General features: G+C 41.2%; 1 protein-coding gene across 3 annotated transcripts in view; it reads left to right on the top strand.

The window, feature by feature from the left end:
- GRIP1 (glutamate receptor interacting protein 1) overlaps positions 1-23,086 on the top strand; it is a 340,831-nt gene that overhangs the window by 260,083 nt on the left and 57,662 nt on the right. The gene's annotated exons all lie outside the window — the stretch shown is intronic.

Below are 23,086 nucleotides of genomic sequence, written 5' to 3'. Positions count from 1 at the left end.
TCTTACAAGAATTCTTTTGCCTTTTGCCAGTGCAGTTAGGTGGCCAAGACATTATTAAAAAGTCAAAAAACTGCCACATAGAAAAGAATGGGGAAGAGAAAATTTGTTAAGAAATGCAGAGGTGGCAAATCATGGCTTGAAAAATGAGCTTACACTTTGTACAAACTTCAAACTCACTGATGATATGGGAGGTTTTTTGGAAAGTCAAGGAGAGCAGATGATTTTTCTGATTGAGTTATTTCCGTTAGTTTTGGAAGTTGTCATCTCCCCTCCATTTTTGTAAGATACAGAAAATTCATGGCAGCAAGAAATAGAAATACTCACCAGTCAGACTAAAATATTTCTTCTCTGTTTGGGGATCTTTCTCGTCTTTTCCTCCTTAGTTCCACAGTCAGATTTCTAGCCTAGCAGTAAAGCAGCCTCACAGGAATTCGTGAAATAGCACTGTCAAACTTCAAAGCCTTGGAAGAGATTAATACTTAGAAGAATAACGTCAGATATTTGTTTATTCTGGAACAGCCCTCTTTATTCTTCTCTGAGACACAGATTTATTATTATTATTAACAACAACAACAACAACAACAACAACAATAATAATAATAATAATAATAATCTTTGTTTACTTAACTATCAAGAATGGAGTAACAGGTTTGCATGGCATCTGGCAGGCCTGCTGGAGATTCATGCAAGGTTCACGTCCAGAAAGCTGGAGACAGCTCAGCACCTGGGCAGGAACCTCCCATGTAGAAAATGGAAATGCAGGTGATCTTATAACCTGAAGAGGACTAGAATTTAGGTGTTTTCATTTATTTTTTCTTTTACTCTGGAAGATGATGGATGACCAAACCCTATCTATCATCACAGTTAAAACCAGATTCTTTATGCTCCACTTCCTCTAAGAGCAAGATCTCACTGAAAAAAGAACCCCTGGCTGTAGACAGATGAAGTTCCCAGCGAGGCTTTCATTTCGGAGAAGACTCCCATACCCATTCTTATGTATACCCCAGGGAGGGAATCAGCCGTGATTTCACTGAGGATCTTTCAGAAATCTTCGCAGATTTGTGTGAGGACAAGACCACATGATGAGAAGCTCTGTTGTGCTCTAAATTGCAGGTTGTTCAAGGCAGGACCTTTACCTGCAGTGTTACCTGCACAGAGCTCAGTGCAGGAGGATACAGATCTTAGTTGGAAATTGCAGGCTTATAACTGTACGGGCAGTACCTGCCAGTCAGTCTCTTCGTGTCATTCTCTCTCTGAATAAACTCTATCTCCCTTTTGTTCTCGTAACAAATCTGGATTTATTGTTCCTGCGTTCCTGTCAATGAATGTGTTATCTTGGGGAAACTTAAGGAGGTAGAAGAACCTGACACTTGTGTAGTCAGAAAGAAGGAAGGAAAAGGGAACCAAACACTGGGAAATGTATGGGATGGTGGTCATGCAGTGTCTGTGAGAAGAAATAAGGACGGATCCAGTAGGCTCTCTTTCTAATACATTATGATTTTGTTAGATTTTATCTAGCCCCCAGTAGGTTTTGATTTTTTCCAATTTGCATGCCCTGCATAGTTTTCCAGCCATGGTGTGAAAACTTTTGTTGGGAAGCTTTCTTTGCTTTTTGCAGTTATGTTATGAGCATGGTGCAAAGGCTGAAAATCACTCATCCTAATCCATTGATTCCTGGCCCAGGAAAACGGGCTGATTTGAATCTTCTCTCTTACTTCTGCTCATGAGCAGTGAAGTCAAAGTTGGGAGTAACATGAAAGAGGATATAAGCCATGAACAGCAATTTAAAAATTACAGAAATGTGACTCTGTTCCCTGACTCTTATGTTACCCACAAGACAAGCTATTTATAATGCCACCTCAGGCTTGAGGTGAATGTGAAAATAGGCTAAAACAAGAGGAGGAGCATGGGTAAGGTGGCTTCTCAATAACTGGTGCTTGACACTAGTTTAGTAGTTTAGCCTGCTGAGAGGGGGCAACAATCCAAAAGTTATATAAAAGTCTGGTGCATTCTATCGGGTCCTCCTGGTATAAACTTTCAGTAGAGTATCTTATTTCCAGAGCTATAATTGTACCATTACTTGCCTTAATATCTTCTCTTCTGTTAGCAGATGGTTTTATCTTATAAAGTAGTGTTCCATGTGGCCAGAACTGGAAAGAGCCATAAAATATATTCTGATAGCATGAAATTGGAACTTAATTTGAAAAGGTTACACCAGATGAAGAAAATAATCCTGAACTATTTTTCAGCTACAGTCCTGTAGTGTGTAACTGACTTTTTGTACTCCTGTAAGCATAAGCTGTTTCAAAGGTGATATATTTCTCGAAGTTTAGTTCCTTCTCCTGAAGTCTTCAAGAGGTCACCTGGGAAGCTTTTACATATTATTGGCTCTGGAACCTAGACAAAATGGAGTAAAAAAAGCATCAAGGGGTTCTGTGCAGGGTAATTAAGTGTGTATGTAATGTAGGAGATGTGGCTAGTCCTATTGAACTCTCTGGGGTTACACTTGGGCTTGCTTAAATACGTTCTGAAGTATCCTGCTCAGCTGGGTCCTAGGAAATAAACTTGTCAATTCAGCGTCTTGGAAGAGATGTTGTTAGCTTGTTGGGTCTTTTTTTTTTTGTGCTGAAAATGTTTCTAGGTTGATGTGTGGAGTGTACTGCTGTATAGTTTCAAAGAGACTTTGAAATAGTAGGTGTTTGGAAATACCAAGATAATCCCTGAAGAAAATAGGAAAACATAATTTCTGAGAAAATATTTTATAACCTGATAAAAGTTACATTTGAATTTGCAGAGGGAGCAGTCTTCCAACTGTCTTTGTTTTCCAAAACACCTCCTCCGATCGTGAAGCAATGTGGTTGCTTATACTCCTTGTTGATTCTAGAGGAGACTACCTGCATTTTTAAATTTTGTGAGGCTTTAATGATGCTGTGCTTCAGTGTTTGCAGAGGAGATGGTTATGGTTATGGAGATGGTTATGGACTTACCCTACACACAACTGTGTGGAAGTAACATAAACTTTGTGGACTTTATCACTTTTCTTTGTAATCCTTACACCTGAAGTGTCCAACCTTTCATGTGGTCATGTGGAACACCTATTTTCATCTAGTGGCAGGAGAGGTCTGAATATTGCAGCTCTCTGTGCCATATGACTACACCTGCGTCCCTCATGTTGTGGAGGGGAAGGAGTAGCAGCAGGGTGGTGGTCAGCAGTGACTTGCTGCCACCGCCAAAATAATTTTGCAGCCTGAATCTTTTCCTGTGGCAACAAAACAGCCCATATTAATTCCAACCTATAAACTTAGGTTGGGAAGACTGAAGTTCTCACTGTTTGGCAGAGGTTATGGTCTGGGTGAAGTGTCCTAACGAGTTGCTCACAGCTTGAAAGCTATAGGTCAGGCATCCTCAGTTAGAGTAAGAATTAGAATTACAATGCAACGCTAATAACAAGCTGCAAACAGAGATTCATGCTGCCCCTGTCTAAAATGAGAAATAAAAGTTTATCATTTATTTGGAAGCAGAGCAGATGCAGTTTCTCTTCAGATTTTCCAAAATCTGCCATGATGCTACTGGGCTCTTTGTTGTCTCTGTAATTGGGGTTGCATCTGCTTGGGTAATCTTCCATATTTACTCTGAAGGAGAGCATTCAGAAGAGTTCAAAGGTAATGGCTACCTTGAGTTTAAATTCTAGCCCATAACATTTTTATGTAGCTCTAGTTCACAAATTGCTGCTGCTGAGCTTTTGAGCAATCTACTTTTTAAATCTTGGATGTTCTTGCTGGGGTAATCTTTGAACCAAGGATGCTGTAGCTAAACAAATCTATTAGCTATTGCCAGGACTTTGGCACAAAAGTAAGCTTTTGTTAGCTATTTGCACCTGACAGACACAAAATCTTTCTCATCTCTTCACTGGGTGTTTCTTAGCTCAAGCCATAGAGGCCTGTGGTCTTGAGGAATGAAGGAACATATTGTTCATTCGAATTCCATATGTTTCTCTGGCTTCTTTAACAATTCTGGCAGTTATTTGAGCCAGAATAGATTTGCTGGAATGTGGCACCCTGTAATTGTTCTCTGCAAAGCAGCGGTGGTCAGCTTGGTTTTTATTCCCAAGCTACCAGAGTCACTGGTCAGCTTTAGCTAGAGCAACACCCTCAATTTTCTGAACTCCACATTTACCACTGATACAACTTTATAGAATGGGAATTATTCATGCAATCATTTGCTAGTAGATCTGACAGCAGTTTAACAAACACTGTCCAAGCCTTTTACTTCTTTAAGTTCACCCATTTAAAAAAAAAAAAGGCAGTAACAATTTTATGAGAGCACATTTAAAGAAATTTGCCTCACCCTTCAGTAATTCTGCCTGACAAGAAGAGCACTAGGGAGAGAAAGCTTCCATAGTTTAAACATCAGGTGAGGTAGTCTGTGATCCAATGTAGACTTTCAGTAATTGTGCAAGACAAGAAATACAGGAGAAAAAAGAACTTACAGGCTGCCCTTTAAGTTTCATAAAGCAGTATCACTCAAGTGTATCCAGAGCTGTGGAGACCTTTAAGAGCTATACAGTTTTACAAGACCAAGGAACAGGAGCTCCAGATACTCCAAGACAGACTCAAGACCCTCATAAACCTTATAAATCTTGCAAAACCTTGAGAGCTGAAGGAAAGTCAGAAAGCCTGTAGGATTCCACACTGCCTTTTTCCTTCTGTATCTTTATAAACTTAAAATTAACGTTTCCTTTGTCTCTTACAAGTCTTTGACAGAACAGATAGGCAGCGTACTGTAGCATTTGCCTGCGACTGCAGGTCTCCTGGCTGTCACAGAGCAAAAGACCTAGATCCCTTGAAATTCTAAATATGAATTAGTTACAGAAACCTTTAAAGAATGCTTCCTCTCTTATGTTGCTTCAGAGACTGAATGAAAATTCATGTGCAAAGCAAAGGTCACGATAGCTGTATTAGTTGAAGTATTACTCTACTTTAAATACTGCTGCACAAACACATACACAAATTATGCTAGAAGACAATGTTTGAAGTAAAAATGTTGAGCATGCCATTAGGAAATGTCAGGACTGAGATTGTCTGCTCAGCCTCCATCCAGCTAGGTATGTATGCAATACAGTCACAAGACCCACAGGAGAGATAATAACCTTTTTATGCAGCTATTCATTTTGTATTTTCTTTCTATCTTCGGTATGTGACCACAGGCTTATGGAAGGCACTGCCCAGATCCTTATCTGAATGCAAAGTTATTAATTTCCTGGTGTTTTTTTCCTGAAGCCCTAATCCTGCCACAGTTTGAGTGCTTCAGGCAATATGCAGATCTCAAGGAGAAAACCTCAGTGTCCAAGGTCATTCCAAATGTATTGGCTCTTTCTTAAGGCAGAAGATGACATAGACATAATCGCTCTCTAACAGTTCCAGAAATACCCACTCGCAGATGTGTCACTAGGTAAAACGTGTGATTTTTTGTCTTTCCTGGAGGCCAATGCATGATTCACGTTCACACTGTGCAAACTATGCATATATTTAAATCTACGTGCTATGGCACATTAGTCTCTCATCTTACTGTACAAGTTCCTTGTTTATCAATGTTGTGGTTTAGCCCCAGCCAGCAACTGAGCACCACGCAGCCGCTTGCTCACTTCCCCCCGGTGGGATGGGGGAGAGAATCGGAAGGGTAAAGTGAGAAAACTTGTGAATTGAAATAAAGACAGTTTAATAGGGAAAGCAAAAGCTGCGCACGCAAGCAAAGCAAAGCAAGGAATTCATTCACTCCTTCCCATGGGCAGGCAGGTGTTCAGGCATCTCCAGGAAAGCAGGGCTCCATCACGCGTAACGGTGACTTGGGAAGACAAACGCCATCACTCCGAATGTCCCCTCCTTCCTTCTTCTTCCCCCAGCTTTCTATGCTGAGCATGACGCCATATGGTGTGGGATGTCCCTTTGGTCAGTTGGGGTCAGCTGTCCCAGCCGTGTCCCCTCCCAGCTTCTTGTGCACCCCCAGCCTACTCGCTGGTGGGGTGGGGTGAGGAGCAGAAAAGGCCTTGACTGTGTGTAAGCACTGCTCAGCACTAACTGAAACATCCCTGTGTTATCAACGCTGCTTCCAGCACAAATCCAAAACATAGCCCCATGCCAGCTACTATGAGGAAAATTAACTCTATCGCAGCCAAAACCAGCACAATCAAACACACTGTTTGTGCTTTCAGCTGTCAGTGCCCAGATGCCTGCATCAGGGACATTAGTATGAACCGACAGTCAGGTGTGGATGTATACAATAAGTTGTCTCTCTCTGTAGTGCTAGCTTGTTAGGATTTCATGTAGTGAAAGATACGTGTTTTGGGATGTGACTTATCCTTGGCAGCAAAAGAGGCTTTTTCCTTCAGAGGAGTCTGAGGCTTGTGATTTTTTCTGCTATCGAGTTTTCTGGCTTTCAGGACTGCTTTTTTACAATAGCAAGTGGGGGGGTTATTCCTTTTAACCCTTCATCTCTCATGCTACTACTAAATATGACATGCTGACTTCACTGACTCTCATCATGAGCCTATAAGGGGACTAATACCTATCAGTCAGGCATCAGTTCATGCTTGCTTACCTGCTTTAATCCACTCTATTTACCTGGTTTAAAAGGAAGATAATACCTTTTTAATACCTCTTGAGATAAATGGGTAGCATGGAAACCTAAGGTAGGCATTGTGGTTTAAAAAAAATGTCCAGCATTTTGGGCTGGCAAATTCAAAACCCAGTTCTTGATTCATCAATGCTTTGTGTGATCAAGAGATACTGCTGTTGACTGCTGATAGTGAAACAAGAAAATGCTTGCGATTAGTGACCAATATAGTTTAAATGTCCTTTTCAGCCTTTACAGAAATTGTGACAAAAAGACAATCCAGTACTTCAAAGCAGCACTCAGGTGTCTCCTCCATGTTACATGACCTTCTTCTCTTTCTTGCAGTTCCCTCTTTACGCCTTACACACCTGCCACCCAACTCGTTCACTGCTAGCTCCCTCAAAACCTACAGTGCTTTGTCTTATGGATAGGACACTTGTTTCACTATGAGGACTGCTGAGTAGTGAGAGGTGTGGAATGGGGCCTTGTAATAAAATAGTATTTCTCTGTCTAATGAGTGGTATCACTGTGTTGCATAAGCAACTGTCAATTTGTCATTTCCCAATATTTGTGTGAGCTTACACCCTTAACAGTGTTGACACATTTTTATGTACCGTCACCTAGGTTTCTCTGTGGGAAAAACTTTATATCTGACATTACGTCTGTACCCAAATAGTTCCTCAAAAGAGTGAGAACCATTAAGCTCACCCTGTTAGCCGGGTTATGAGACCAGCTGGCCAGCACAGTACATACATGCTTCCTGGGGACCAGAAAAGACTTGAGACACACATGTGACCAGCGGGATTCCAAGACGTTTGCTGACAGTGGAGAACTGTGAAGGTTCAGGATCCCATGTTCCTTCCTGTCCATTTCATGCAAGCATGGTGCTTTTTTCCTCTGTTCTTTGTTCTTATCCTGGTTCCTAGCTGCAGTACTGTCTTTTTTTCCAGCAGCTGCTTGAATTTCCCTTTCCTTACTGACCTAGTTTGAGTCTTCTTTTCTAGAAGGTCCTAAATCCCCAACATGCTATTCCTTCTCCTTACAGCCCAGTTTTTACTTCTGTCTTTTGCCAAGTAAAGCTTAGGTAATTTTCCAACACATTTCTCTCACGCTGCTGATTTCCCTCCATAAAGGCCTTTTGCAGTTTTCATGCCTGTCCTTCTTTAGCCCTTTCTCCTGTCCCTGTCTCTTAGCAAGCCATTCCCAAGTTTCGTGTACTGCAGCTTCTTTTCAGATCAATCACCTTCTCACCTCAGTTCCTTCCCCAAGTTCCTCCCCTTCTTGCCCAAGAAGTCCTACTCTCCCCTCTTCTCTTGATTCTCTGTGCCAGATCTGTCAGGTAATGAAGACACATAGAGAACATAACATAAATTTTCAATATAAAGCCTACAGAATTTTCTGTGTGGGGACAAAACAGTATGGTTTTCCCTAATGATGCTCTCAGACACAGCTGACGTGTTTCAGCTGAAATAACCAAGGGAAGAAAAAAAATACAGCCTGAGAGAGGTAACCATCATAAGAAAAGAATCACACCAAATGTTTGAACTGTGGCCAAGTTGTAAATTGTAAGCAATTAAAATCAAGATGTTTTAATGAGAAAAGTCTATGATTCCCATGTATATTTGCCCTATAGAATTTTTTTTACTTTCTTTTCTCTGCCTGGTTATGATTTGTTGTTACATTTTGATAGCCATGTTGCTAGTAGGTGATTACAGAAGGGAGTTGTCATGTTTTACAAAGATTTCATAAATCTTACAGATATTTCTTTCTTTACAAACTTCTTGATTGTTTCTAAAGAGAAATAAATGGAGTTTAGCTGAACCATTTAAGTTACAAATTACTCTAACAGGTCCAATTAACATTTCTCTCTAGTGCTTTTTAAACCATGGCCTCATTAAAAGCAGCTTAATAAACATTGCTTTGTATGGGAGAAAAAACTGTAAAGGTGAAATGAGATGTCCCTGTGACAGAAAACTAAAAATACAACTCCATAGTCGTATATAATGGGGGGGGGGGGGGGGGGCTGGGGAGGAAGAATATTATCTTCCAAGTTTCACTTCTTATATGAAAATATTCTATGTCTTACTGGGTACCAAGAGTAATGGACAAATCCGTCTTCAAAGACTTGTCAGGAAAGTGAAACCTATACTTGTATGCAGTTAGTCTAAATAGTGTACAATTCAAAAAAATCAGTCTGAAATATCTAATGTATTTCATGATGGGCATTCATTAAAGTAGAGCCTTCCTAATCTATCCTCCTATCTCCTCACAAAGCATGGGGTCTGAATTTTTTAGATGCTAATTCAAGGGTTTGGATCCTCAAACAGAAGTAGCCTCTGCCTATTAAAAATATGCTATTGTGCTTCTTTTAGTAAGTATTTAAAAACAAATGATGGAAGGAGGAGATGGCTGTAATAACCTCTCCTGTCCACCATCCAGGCTCCAAGCAAGTAGAGGGAAGGAGCAAATAACCCTCATATATTTTGAGTAAAAGATGGGAAAAAAGGATTGATCAAATCTTTCCACTTTGCATGAGAGCTATCCAGATGTGCCATGAAATGCAGTGTGAAAGAGAATTGCCATCTCTACTACATGCTCATACCTCTGGTCAGCTGGAAATTAGTCAAGAGGTCTTTCAGTAAGTTGGCTGATCTGTTACTTAGCGTGCTGGTCAACAGCAGACTAACAAGGATAATGAAATATCCTGATTTGTGCTGGTTCGAAAAAAAAAATTGAGCAGGTAGCCGAAGTACTTAAATTCAGAGTGCAGGTGTGAAAGTTTTACAAAGAGGATGATAATTAAGCTTCTTGGAGATTAAAGGATCTTCTGCATGCGCCATGCAATTCAATGCAAGAGAAACTCTGTAATCAGAAAAAATCCAATTAAAAAAATTCAGCCTTGGATTTGGTTTAGTGGCATTGCAGTCATCCGAGAGACTAAGAAATAAGGGACAGATATGATTTACTTTATATTAGAGAGAACTTGGGCTGTAACCCCAGAAGCTGTCTCTAAAAAGGCCCATCTCTGAGGAAATAACAGCACCAGCAAAGGCTCCATTCCTGCCCGCGTTCCAGGGAGAGGAAAACACTAAAATGTCTCCCTCAACTCTCCCTGAGGGAGGTGTTTAAAAAATCCAGAATCAAACTACTCCATCCGCTTGACATTTTTCATGGGTATGACACACCCAGACTGTGCCTGACAGGTTCGGCCAAGGGGAGAAAACCCGAGAATCCCTCAGATCATTTCCTGGAACACCTGTACGGGGCATAAACTAGGAGGTTAAATTGGGATGCAGTAGGGCAGATTTTCATCCCTTTACGCTAAGGTTCCTTCTTCATTTTACAGAACCCTTTTGCTGAATAAGGATGGATTTTAAAGTATGAATATTTGTAGGTATTTTGCCTAAATCTGAACTGTCTCAGTTAATGGTGTTCTGATGCAAAACTGGTATGAATGAGACCTGAAGCAGATGCTGTGAGGCTGCACCATCTAGTACTCAGCACATGGGAGACGTGTACTGATCGGAGAAGACAGTACTACTCACAGTTCCTGTGAGCTGGAAGTGTAAGTAGGGAAAAAAATCAACATCTAAGCTGAATGAGTTTATCTTGAAATCAACATAGTTACTCAAAGATAAGTGCACCAGTGCCACATCTTGCAACATGATTTTGTTACACAGAATTATACTTCCGATGGTGTTACTCAGCTGTACGATGAGTGAAATGTTACGGTCTCTGTGCATTTGCTATTCAAACCACATTCCCCTACAGTAATTTTAAAAACCCATAATAACCTGTCTTTGTATCTTGTTCCTAAATGCATGGCTACCATGCTTTGTTCATTTAAAGAGGTCATTTCATAGCCTGTGAACTCAATATTTATTAGAGTGATCTGGGGAAACAGTATTGATAAAAATTGCTCTGTGTGTTAGCCTACGTTCAGCCAAAAAATCACTGGATTTTTCTTTTTTTAATCAATTCATTGGTGACTCACATCAGTGGTGTTTGACCTTCTGTGAGTCTCACGATTTTCATTTGTAAGGAAACTGGCCAGAATATTCTGACAGCTATTACTGATTGGTCATGTTGCTATTTCAGTGTAGGTGCTGGAGGACCCTAACAAAATGATGTTTCTGTGATAATTGAACATACATTCGAAATAAACCGAAGGCAAGCACCTGACTGCAGGTTTCATTTAAATCTTATCTGTTTTCTTCTTGGGGGAGGAGAAGGAGGTGGGAGTAATTTTATGAAGAGTACTTATCTAGACCATTCACCAGTTTCATCTTTAATTGCAATTCTGACACTAGCAGAAAAGTCATGGCTCACTGCAGCCAAAAAAAGAGTTCCGAGCCCTCCTGAAGAGATGAGTAATGAAGGATATGACAGCTTCCCAAGGTTACAGGTAAAGCTGTGGCAAGCTGAGGTTTCTTCCTTCCTCTTATATGCCTCTAGACATTTCTTCCCTGGCTGATAAAATTGCATTTTTACATGCAGAACCCACACCAGTATAAAAGCACTCGTTCTTGGAAGCGAGTCAAGTCATGTGGTGACCCAGACCCTCAGGTTACCTGTATGAAATTGGAAGCAGAGTAGGGCTTTGCCGGTAGACGAAATTGGCTGTAGGGCATCAGAGGCAATGAGGCTCCGGGGAGAAAAGAGACAGATGATGGGGGAACGGAGATGGGGATGCTAATGGGGAAGAAAGGGCTTTCTAGGGCAAGGTTTCCTATTGTATTACACACAAGCATCTATTACCCATATTGCCTCTGAATTACAGGGTTGGTTTCACTTGTTTCTGGCAGATAATTCAAAGGTTATATACATGAAAAGATGGTAATATGTACACCTTGAGGCAGAGCTCTGGGACTTGTTTCATGTTATTTAGGAAGTCCCTCAACACTTTCCTGAAAAACTCTCAGCTAGGTTTTTCTTTATCCTTTATTTTATATCCAAAAGCTGTTGCTGATTCACGTCATCTTGCCTGAGTTCTTAATTGAAATCTAAAGGCTTCAAGCAGCTTAAATTAAAAAAAAAAAAAAAAACCCAAACAAAAAAAACTGGACTGCAGACACACTGAGCCTGTGGTTTCCCCTATGTCATTAATATGATTTTGGCACCAACATCCCTCATAGCTGCAAAGAAAATCTAAAACAAACTCTCCCTGCAATTTCTCCTGCCATTTTTTGGCTCAGGGAGGCCAACAACAACTTATAACTAGCTGTTGTTATTCACATTTAACTTCCTCATATTAAAATAAATGCTTAATTCAGGTATTAAATGCCCTGGAACTGCATTTTTAGCTAACTGTATAGTTTGGTCTTGATTGTTGAATGTGCTCTGCTAGGTGATTCTCTCCCCAGAATTTAGTAGTTTTTGCATGCACATGAAGCAGTGCTGCAGTGTGCTGTCATCTGAAGGGTTTGGGACAAGAACAAGAACTATTGATCCTTAGGTCAGCCACCAGTTGCCTTTCATGAAGTTAGCCAAGGCCTGATCCAAGGCTGTTTGACTCAGTAGGAAGACTCTCATGGATTTCAGCTGGGATTTAAAATAGGACCCAAGGGAGAAAAATCTAGCTCTCGTCCTACATTTGAAGAGCTTTGCCCATGGGGAAATAAACAGCAGAGCTGTGCTTCTTTGCCCCCTTCCTCAGTTCTCACCAAATGGACACCTAGTTTATACCAACAAAAATGTCTTCTGCCAGCATAAAAGTCTTCTAGTTTAGGCACTGTTTGCACCACCAAATCAATGTTTTATTTCATTGTCAGCATAAGAGCATCTACTTTAGGGATTCTACAGCCAGCTCAAGTCTGAAGTGTAGAAAAGACCTGTATTACAAGGACCTGACTCTGATGCACATTATTTAAAAATAGTGCTATTCATGCTGTTTAATTGCACCCAGTTACCACTCAGTCCTCTCCTGCCTACTAATGAAAAGAGAACACAGAATCATAGAATCATTTAGGTTGCAAAAGACCCTTAAGGTCATCGAGTCCAGTCATAAACATGCCGGGCCCATTTTCTCTTTGCGCCTTTGCTAAAATATTTCTCTTCTGGTACTTCAGCATTAGCATGAGAAAATGGTGTACATGCATGAAATTACCAGTTTTGTGATAAGTTTTATAGGTCATCCCAGTCTGGATCTAGGTCACAGCAAAAGTTTCCACCCTCGAGCATGCTAGATAAACTCTTAGATGAACAGCCGCCATGCATTTCATTTGATTTACTTTTTGGCTTTCACATAACAGACCAGATTTCAAATGTTAGCGTTTGATGTTATAAATCATGGCGAGACATTGGTGCTGTTGGTCATCTCAGGTTGGACAGGGAATGTGGGAGATGTATCAGCTGCTATGTTTAAACTAGAAAACAGCTGCAAAGGAAAAGCAAAGAAGGAAGGATGTGTCCTTTCTGTGGTTCTTTATGATCGCCCTTGCAGGAGGAATGGCTTTTTTTGAGAGTTTACTGTAAACTGACTCACAGTTAAACCCGTGATTTTAAGAACAGTGAAAACTTCAGCATTTACACTGTTCTTCTTGTGGCCTCCTTCCACCTTCCTCCTAGTAACTGCCTGAGTCTGCTTTTTTTTTTTTTTTTTTTTTAAGCATTTTCAGGCAAAAATTTTCTGCCATTTCCAGGAATGAGCTTAGAGAAAGTTGTATTGCCTATGATGAGAATGTTGGAGAATCTTTTCTTTGTGAAGATGTGTCTTTTTGGAGCACTGAACAGACTTGCAATTCAGTAGGTACTGGTTAAGGGAGAGAAAGCCCTTTTCAGGAAAGACTCTTCTGCTTATCCCAGTGAAAATCCACCCAGACTTAGCTACATTTGGAAGTCTTCGAAAGGATACAGCTCAGGAGAAGCAGCATTTTGTGATGACTTTTCCAAAAGATTTTGTGTATATTGGGGAATTTTTTTTTCTTTGCAAAGTTCCTTTCAGTTCAGCTCTTCGGGGATGGGAAGATGCCCATGCAGCCTTACTCAGATGCCTTGGAGCCGTATGTGTTATGATATAGATTATAATTGGAATAATTGCATACATTTTTCCTTCATCAGTCACCTGCTGCGTCGTACTAAGCGATCTGGGAAAGAGTCAAGTGAGAGAAATGTTCTGAAGAGTAGCTTGTCTCATCTTGATGTAGATGCCTAAAGTAGGGCAGGTGAAACACATTTTTTAAATGCCAGTTTTCTCTGATGGTTGTAGAGGGTATTTAAGCCTCTAGCTCAGGTGTAGCTACCTCAGGTCTGCTCTACAGATGCCTGCGTTTTGGTGCAGTGAATCCCAGCGTAGGTGTCTCAGATTGTCCTTTCTGATATAATGGGTGCTTTTGACCTTCATTTCTTTGATCCTTATTTGTTTATCTATACAGTGAGGAAAACGCCATGCTTTTGCTCTAAAGGGTGGTTGTAAGATAAAATCATTAATAAACGTGTGTTGTAATGAATATTCAGAGGCTGCACCGTACAATAGCTCTCCCCCACCACGGATGCTCAGAGAAGGATGAGAACACTGTTGAGTAATTAAGGCATGAGCATGGAAAAAAAAAGGGGGAAAAGTGTTGCTACTCATTAAATAGTCACTGTCTACCTTCCACATGAGGCTCTTGAAGAAAGAAGAATATGTGATTATTTAATTGAAGAAGGGAGGTAAAAATAAGTTCATCCAGGCAATATTCATTCTGGGATTCATTACGTTTGAAGTGCTTTGTGCCCACATGGTGACCGTAATATTTTCCTTTTAATGTTATTCTGTTTGTAAACAGACACTTCTGAGCTTTTTTTTATGTGCGTGTATTTTTATAATGATTTATATTGATGTTCTGCTGATTTTAATCAACTCCTAATTCATTTGGGTTTTTACAATTTGCATAAGCACAGTCTTTCTGTTATGGTCAGCTCAGCAGTGTTGAATGGAATAGCCTTCTTCTGAGCACCGTGACCTCTAATTTTTCAAGGGCTTTACAGCTTAGGTAAATTTGGGTGTATTTTCACTGGTCAAAAAAAAAAAAAAAAAAAAGAAACAGAAACACACCCAGAAAAGGCTTTTCACAGTTTCTCCTTTACACAAATTCAGTAATTACTGAATTACAAATCTGTGTACCTTATGAGCACTGGAACATCTTCAAAAAGAAAAAAAGACATCAGACAGGGGCATGAGAGGACCTGGAGTCCCTCCGAGCCTGGCAGCAGGAGCCGCTCTGGCAGGAGGTAAATGGCTTATCCCATGGCAAAAGAGAAGCCGCATAGGAACCTTGCCAAGGGTGATCCTGGCAGCAAGCTGGCAGGCTGCCTGCTGAGGAAGCTGATGAAAAAGAGCACTTCTCATTGCTGGGACTCTGTCGGTTATGGGCTGCTTGGGTTTCTAGAGGTTATTGCTTGGTTGGGATTTTGGGAGAAGAAATGCGGGGAATTGTTTTTGCTGGAAATGCACGCTGCGGAGAACCGGGGATATTGAGACCTTCTTTCACTTTACATGTGTGAATACTCCCAGTAGTCCTGTTTCTGTATTGCTTGGAACAAGCACTGGGAAGGGAAAAGCTGGAAATATGGCAACAGGTAAGCAATCCTGGATTATTTTTGCAACGTGATATCAAAGACTTTATGTTCAAAACCGTGGCCTCTGTGTTGGATTTGAGGGCAATTTACCTAAATTACTTTCTCTGTTTCTTTGAAATGTTTTTGCTGAACTGCTGCTCAGGCATACCAAAGCGGAAAGAGAGGGCAGTTAATAAACTTGTTTCCTGACTCATTCTACCAAAGTTTCATTTCATGAGTGGTTGGCATTGAATGGCAAAATATCCTGTGCAACCCCGGAGAGCTGCAAAACTCTCACTCTGCTCCTCGGTGCATAAATATCAAGGTCAGACCTCAGCCTCAGCCTTCTGCATGGTAGCATTTTATACCGTGGCCGTGCCAATGCACCAATTATTTATAAGACAGCTGTGCTAGAGCACAGATTATTGAAAAGAGACCAAAGTTTTTTGGGAAAAAAGTGTTACTGATAGTATGAACTTGTATCATCAGTATGAACTTGTATCATCAGAAATTCATGGTATCATCAGAAATTCATATTATCTGTCATGGATGACAATGTAGAGTTTACTTTAATTTTTCTTTTCTTCTGGTTTATACTCACCTACTAGGCTTTGCAGAGGAGTGTTTTTGACTAGTCTGAAACCTCCTGTCTCTTCAACCAAACCAAGTCTGTTGATTTCAATGTTAGCAGAAGCACACCCGAAGTCAGCTTTCCAAGGCAGAGACCACGCATAGCTTGTGTGCAGAGGTCACTAACGCATGCAAATAATAAGTAATCATGAATGTATGAGACAGTATGGCTCAGTACAGAGGACCCTTCAGCAAGGTCTAGTCACGCCTCTCAAGTACGCCAAGCAGCCCAGCCACATGGGAGTGGGGCTGCACTTGGGTCAGCCACCCTGGTGAGAAGCAGAAGTGGCTGTCACAGGCCCGACACCTCGCTCGTGTGGCTCTGCTGCTTCCAGGGCTTCAGCTCCCACCGGCGTGGCGGGGAGACAGGGACAGCTCAGGTAGCTCACTACCACAGCGTTGACATGTCCTTATTTGCCTTAACTGGTTTGTGTGCATGCCAGCTCTCTTACCAAGATGTCAAAACTGTCCAGGGCACATCTTTGCTCTGAAGCTTTTGGGATTATCCAAGATGCCGTTATCCTGGTAGAGCCCTGGGCAGATGGGAACTGTCAGCTCGATACAAAGTTTGGGTGTTTGCAATGTTTATTCCCATCTGTCAAGTGCTGGCAGCAAGGGGTTTTGTGCTCTGTAGGCTTTTGAAGAGAATCAAGTCCCACTCTAATTATTACTGTTCCTGTTAGATGGAAACTGAGGGTCATTATGGCAAATAGACATAATTTATGGGTACTGCAGCACTTTATATTATCTATAGTAGTGTGCACTTACAGGCATACTTTCAAGACTGGCAGATGTAAAATGGGACACACCAGCTGTGCCTTAGTTTGCAGGCAGAGATGCAGATTGTGTTGTCCTTATTTGTTCTGTTTGTTGTGATTAGTCAGGTACAGAATCGTGCAAGAGCTGGAGTGTTTTGAAGAAATCAAAGTTCTTGTGTGTTTTATTTCCTGTCCTACTTGCAAGAAAAAATAAGTATGAGAAGCTCTTTTGTGCATACATATCTATCTATCGGGTTGCCCAGAGAAGTTGTGGATGCCCCATCCCTGGCAGTGTTCCAGGTCAGGTTGGACGGGGCTTTGAGCAACCTGATCTAATGAAAGATGTCCCTGACCATGGCAGGGGGGTTGGACTAGATGATCTTCAAAGGTCCCTTCCAACCCAAACCATTCTATGATGCAATGGTTCCGTGATTCTATGCTTTGTGCAATAGAGAAAATAGTGCATTGTATTGCAGGGTCTCAGCAAGAGGACTTTACATATTATTTGCACCATTTTGGGGATCTATCTTATTTTCGGAGATGGTTTTAAAAAGTAACTATTTGCGAGTCCATTCCTGGAATGAAATGCAGGCAGAATTCCATTGCTGCTGACTTCTGCAAACATTTCACAATCAATCTAATGCTATAGAGTGTTTCAGGGTGGTTTTCAGGAGCCATCCATCAATAGAAAGGTGGTGTTTGAGGCCCAGGTTGCTAAACTAACCATAAAGATGTATTTATAGGCTCCCAAGTTCTGAAACAAATGTGCTGCCATCAGGGGTGGAGGTTTGAGTTTTCAGTAGTTCTTTAAGTGCCATCTGAATTTTCTACGTAGTATTCATTTTTCAGGTAACAAAGGAAAGAAATTACAGAGCCAGGGCTTATTTAAAACGTATTTGGACTAGCTTCAAAGAGGCAGATCCAGGATCTTCTGTTATAGGCTCTGTCTGCCATGTCCCCTCTCTGTTGTAAATTCAGCAACAGAGAAACTGGGTTTTAAATTAACAGGGCACACAAAAAGAAAGATACAGGTGAACGAAGAGATTGGGATTTAATACAGCTTTTGAGCAGAGGACCTAGTAAAAATGAAACGTGAGCGTGAAACAGTTAGTTGGAAGAAGGAGCGTCCCAAGAATTGGGGGAAGTCTTTTAAGCGAAAGGGGTTTAGACAGGCTTTTGTGGTCTAAACATGAGAGAAAGTCTGAGAAAGAAAGTCCACACGCGGATTTTGAGTACATCCCCACCCACACTGGTGTGAGCACTTTGAAGGCAGAGGTGGTTCTTCAGCTGGTTAGCAGGCATTTCTGAGCTGAGAAGGATGATGGGGCTAAGGCTGCAAAGTATGAAATTAGGTAAAGGCAGCTCCTAAGCTTTTGATTTGAAGAACTTGGCTGAATTAGAGGCATATAAATGAACCGCAGGAATTAGGCAAGAAGAGGAAAATGGAAAGTCCGTGCCAGTCAGTTGACAAGAATATGAAATTGCTTGTGTATAGGGGAGGAGATAGGCAGCACATTAGTTCAGAGAACAACGTCTCCGTTTGCCATTCTGAGGTTGAGAGGTCCCTCTGATTTCACTATCACTCATGCTGCTGGCATCCTCTTGAAATTATTCCTATTTTTCATTTTTGAAATCTGATTATTCTAAAGGTGAGAGGGTGTAGAATGCCATTGGTAGCTTTTTTCCTTAGCAGTAATTTCATGTTTTTCTGTGAACTCTGTGAGCTTTCTTTCAATTAGTAGCCCAGCAGCTCCAGTGCCATGCTGTTACTGGCAATAAGGAAAAAGGCACTACTATATTTATTTTTTTTAGTAATGTCCTTGCCCCTCTAATTCTAGCTGAGCCGGGTAAAATTAGAACAACTGTTGCTCACTCTACAGCCTGCCTGAAACACACAGATAGTCCACAATCAAGGGAACACTAGGAGCACACATATTTTATGGTAGGTTATAAGTTGTGCCTTGGAGACTGCCACTGACCCTTTGAACAAGAAAAATATTTAATTTTTAAATAGTTGTTTTATTATTAAAGAAACTACCACCCCCTCTCCCCAAATATTTCTTGCGGTGTATAATGCCATCTTACTCCATTCCAAAATATATTTGAGAGTGAAGTCTCGCCTGTCATTAAGTTTATTAATATTTTCTGTATTCCAGCTCTCAAGGGAGAATTAGAAACACTGTCAATGTCTTTTTGCTTTTCAGTCATCATTATCAGTCCTTGCTAGCTGGCATTGATTCTAGTTTTCCCATAAGATCTGAGATTAAAAAAGGTTACTCTGCTAAATGAAGCATGAACAAAGCCAGGGTGCAAATATTATCCAATATTAGTAGAACAGAATACCAAGGCCAGTACTGCGCATCAGTACCCTGTGTGTGGTTTACTTATGACCTTTACAGTCACAAATGTATACGGAATCAAATGATATTGCTCTGAATGAGTGATAATGGCACTACCCAGCTGTAGGACATCTTGAATGTTATTCCTGTGCCCTTTAGACACTGCAGAAATCTTATTCCTGCCTCTCTTCCGTGCTGCTACTTTCCCTCTTGAAAACATTGACCCATGATCCCAATCTCAATTTCTTAATTAGATCATTTTAAAAAAATATGCAATTAATATTCCCTTTTTTGCAAAATGGAGATTAGGGATTTGTTGAGATCAAATTATCTTTGGAGTACAAGGAAAGGGTATTACATAAATAAGCAGACTCCCACCCCAAAAAATTTAGTATTTAAATAACCATCAGTCAGCTCTGTGTGTGTAAGGGAAGACTTAGCTAATCATCTAGTTGGTGTTAAATATGAGTGAATGAAAATGCCCCTACAAAGGAAATTAAAAATGTTAGCAAGATAGCCTAAGGAATATTTTAGGATGTGGCTGAAAAACAGTGCCAAATGTGGGCTTTTTAATCTCTCTGCATCTGTGACCTGGTGAACTACAAACCTGGGGAAAGACGAGGAGAGGTCGTAGTGAGAGATGCACAGGGGAAGGAGAAAGGTGGAGAAAAGCATCCCCACTCCCAGCAAATCTTTCTCTTGCACAGTAAAGTAACTAGCCGGTTCTGGTTTGGGCTCTTGTTTTGCTGGAGACCATGGAGAAGGCAGACAATTGGAGGAGGTCGACCACCTATCGCTAGGGCAGTCTCAGGGAAACCTGAGAAGGGAAATAGCGGGGCCATGCTACAAGAGAGGATTATGAGTCTCACTGTTGCAGACAGGGATATGATCTTGCCACTGGACTGTGAGGAGTTGGGACAACTTTAAGTGTATCAGCCTTATAGATAGAGCGTTTTAATGGACACAAAGAATGTTCTTTCTGGGTTGGTGCTCATTTAAAAAAAAAAAGTCCTTAAGAATACAATAAGCAAACCACATGGAGGATGACAGGATTCATTAAGTGCCGTTTAAGATGCTGTTTGACAGTAATGAATAGTCTGTTGGTTAATGAAGAAAAGTGGATGTGAATGCACTCAGAATCCCTGAGTGCTTTTATGTTGCTCCACTGTCAGCGGCGAAGTGTTGTAAAGGACCTTGCAAAATGGTCTGTATGGAGACTGTCGCTGCTAAAGCTAAGGTCTTAGAAACAAAATTCATCCAGTCTGTTAGAAGCTCTGCCTGTTCTTTGGGTTGGTTACCTGGCCTCAAATTTGTACAACGGGCCGTGGATTTTAAGTGGCCTGTAAGAAATGTATCGACTCTGATTTTTGCATTTCAGCAATCTAGCTTTCCAAAGGAACAGCAAATACTCAAATCTCCTGGTGGTAAACCTATGGTATGTCTGACACCTGAAATCTTGAGCCATTTCTGGGGGGAAAAAAAATGGTTTTAATGTTTCAACTCCTGCTACCTAGTACAGAAAACAGGGGTCCTAATCCCTAACACACTGGTTCTGAATGGAGGGACACAACTACGCCTGCTTGGCGTTCCCCACCACCAGTTATTCTATAAAATATGCTGTTGCAACTGAAGTATGACAAATAAAGGCCCAGGTCTGGCAGCAGGAGCTGGGACTGCCCTCATCCTGTTCTGTGCCTTACACAGCAGGCTCAGCGCTGCAGTTTCTAACTACCTTCCACTTGTGCATTGAATGCTGACAGTGGCACGTTGGTTGTCTCAATCTTTCTGGAGTAAGAACCAACTGCAATAGAGTGTTATGTATTGGACCCATTCTGTAACTCGCGCTGGCTCACGTACATAAATACGCACCCCCTGCTACATTCTGTTGTACTTTCGTTAAAGAAAGCAAGTTCAAGGAAATGGCCATGCATTTCTGCATTTAAGGACGTGTGAGGGGCCTTCTGAGAGTTTACTCAACAGGGAACAAGCAGTGACTGTCCCATATATATCAGAGCAGTAGCATGTATGATTGCTGAGCGGGTGCTGGAAAAGAATAATTGATCTTTGTGAATTAAAAAAAGAGCACAGAGAGAGTAGAGGAAAGCAAGAATAAAGTGTAGGGCATTTGGGAGTCATGGGGGGATTCAAATTTATTTCTTCAAACTGATTTGCTGTAAATGTTCCAACGTTTTGCTCTTAAAGGAGGGAGTGTCAGAGATTTCAGATTTTTTCCAGTTCTCAACAATCTTCCTTAACTTCACTAAAATACACCTCTGTGATCCACCCAGCTGCTGGTCCTATCTTTGGATATTGGTACTGGAAATTGTGGTTTAGGGGTAGAAGGTGTTTTTTCTTTTAAGAGTGTTACAGAAAGATATCCAGGTGTCATATGACCTGAGCTTAATGAGGTTTACTTTTCTGAAAATGTAATCTAGGTGTCCCATTGTTCTAATTAGCTTTATGCTTTCTTGACTAGTCTGAGCATGAGGCACACAGGTACTGGTAAAAATTAGGGTTACAGAAAAAGAGAGAGAAGATAAAGAATCAGGTGTACTGACAAGAACTGAATGGACAAAATAAAGCTTTTACCTGAGAGAGATTGCTCTACTCGCTATCTATGGGCTGCAAAGATTTTGTATGAAGGAACAAAGAAAGATGTGAGGAGCAGAAGAGCACATTTTTTTGACCAAGAAAAAATATTTCTGTGAAATACTGGCTTCTAGTTTGCAAGGGGTGAGACACATTTAGATCTGTGAATGCATTGCTACAAAAGCATTAAAACCTTGCATTGGGAGAACTGCAAGGTTTGAGGAACTATGTATTTATTTACTCATCTGAACTAGCACAGACTTGCTATTTTTTTTTTTTATTACTTTCAGTCAGAGAATCACAACAACAGAGAAGGCTACATGGACCTGCTATATACAATTTTAAGATGAAAAAATTGTTAGCCTGTGGACACCTAATAGGGAAGAAGCTTGGCGAGAGGAAAATTAGTGTGACATAGTAAGGTATCCTCTTGTTTGTCACTCACATCATTGCTAGAAGATACAGCAGCATCCAGGCAAGATCAATAGCAGTCTTGCGGAGCTGTGTGTTTCAATTGGTTCAGCTGGCTCTTTAAGGTCAAAATCTGTTTTGACATCCTTCCTCCTTGTCTGGCTCTTTTAAGCTGCTCAAAAAAATTATTTGTACCTTGTATTGCCATGACTTCTGAAAAAAATAAGAAAGCACCCAAAACCTTGCAGTTAGAGAAGTGAGAAGCTGCAGAGCACGCAGATAGTAGCAACAGAGCTCAGTGTTCCTACAGGAACAAGCTCACAGTGTAGCAGCACTTCCCAGCTTTAAATACAAGAAGGCTTTGGGAAGAAAAAAGCATCATAGAATCATAGAATATCTCCAGTTGGAAGGGACCCATAAGGATCATCGAGTCCAACTCCCTGCTCCTCACAGGACTACCTGAAACTAAACCATATCACTAAGAGCGTCGTCCAGACACTCCTTGAACTCTTAACAGGCTTGGTGCTGTGACCACTTCCCTGGGCAGCCTGTTCCAGTGACCGACCATCCTCTCAGTGAAGAACCTTTTCCTAATGTCCAGTCTGAACTTCCCCTGACACAGCTTCATTCCATTTGCTCGTGTCCTGTCGCTGGTCACCAGAGAGAGGAGATCACCACTCCCCCTCCACTGCCACCCTTGAAGTTGTAGACTGCCATGAGGTCACCCTCAGCCTTCTCTTCTCCAAGCTGAACAAACCAAATGACCTCAGCTGCTCCTCCTAAGTCTTGCCCTTGAGGCCTTTCCCCGTCTTGGTTGCCCTCCTCTGGACACAGGCTAATATTTTGATATCCTTCTTATATTGAGGTGCCCAAAACTGCACACAGTACTCGAGGTGGGGCCGCACCAGTGCAGCGTAGAGTGGGACAATCACCTCCGTTTCCTGTGAATTTAGTGTCATTATTGATTGCAAGCTATGACTGAAGCTTTTCCCTTTTTAGGGCATTTGTAGGTAGTTTCACATGTAGATCCTGTGCTGCCTAATAAAAGCAGCTCACTTTTTGGCTTCCCCCACTGTGGGAATCCTAGAGAGATTTTCTGTCCTCCACCGCTCACCAGTTGTTGAACTGGATTTGACAAGCCATGAGGATAGGTAAGGATTAGCAGATACATAACATTTACAAGGACATAAAGAAACGCACGTAATGTGA

This window comes from Mycteria americana, chromosome 1 (genome assembly GCF_035582795.1).
Source record: "Mycteria americana isolate JAX WOST 10 ecotype Jacksonville Zoo and Gardens chromosome 1, USCA_MyAme_1.0, whole genome shotgun sequence".
In the NCBI taxonomy this organism is placed as follows: Eukaryota; Metazoa; Chordata; class Aves; order Ciconiiformes; family Ciconiidae; genus Mycteria; species Mycteria americana.
The sequence above is the reverse complement of the archived record's forward strand: the minus strand, read 5'-3'. Positions and strand labels throughout refer to the sequence as shown.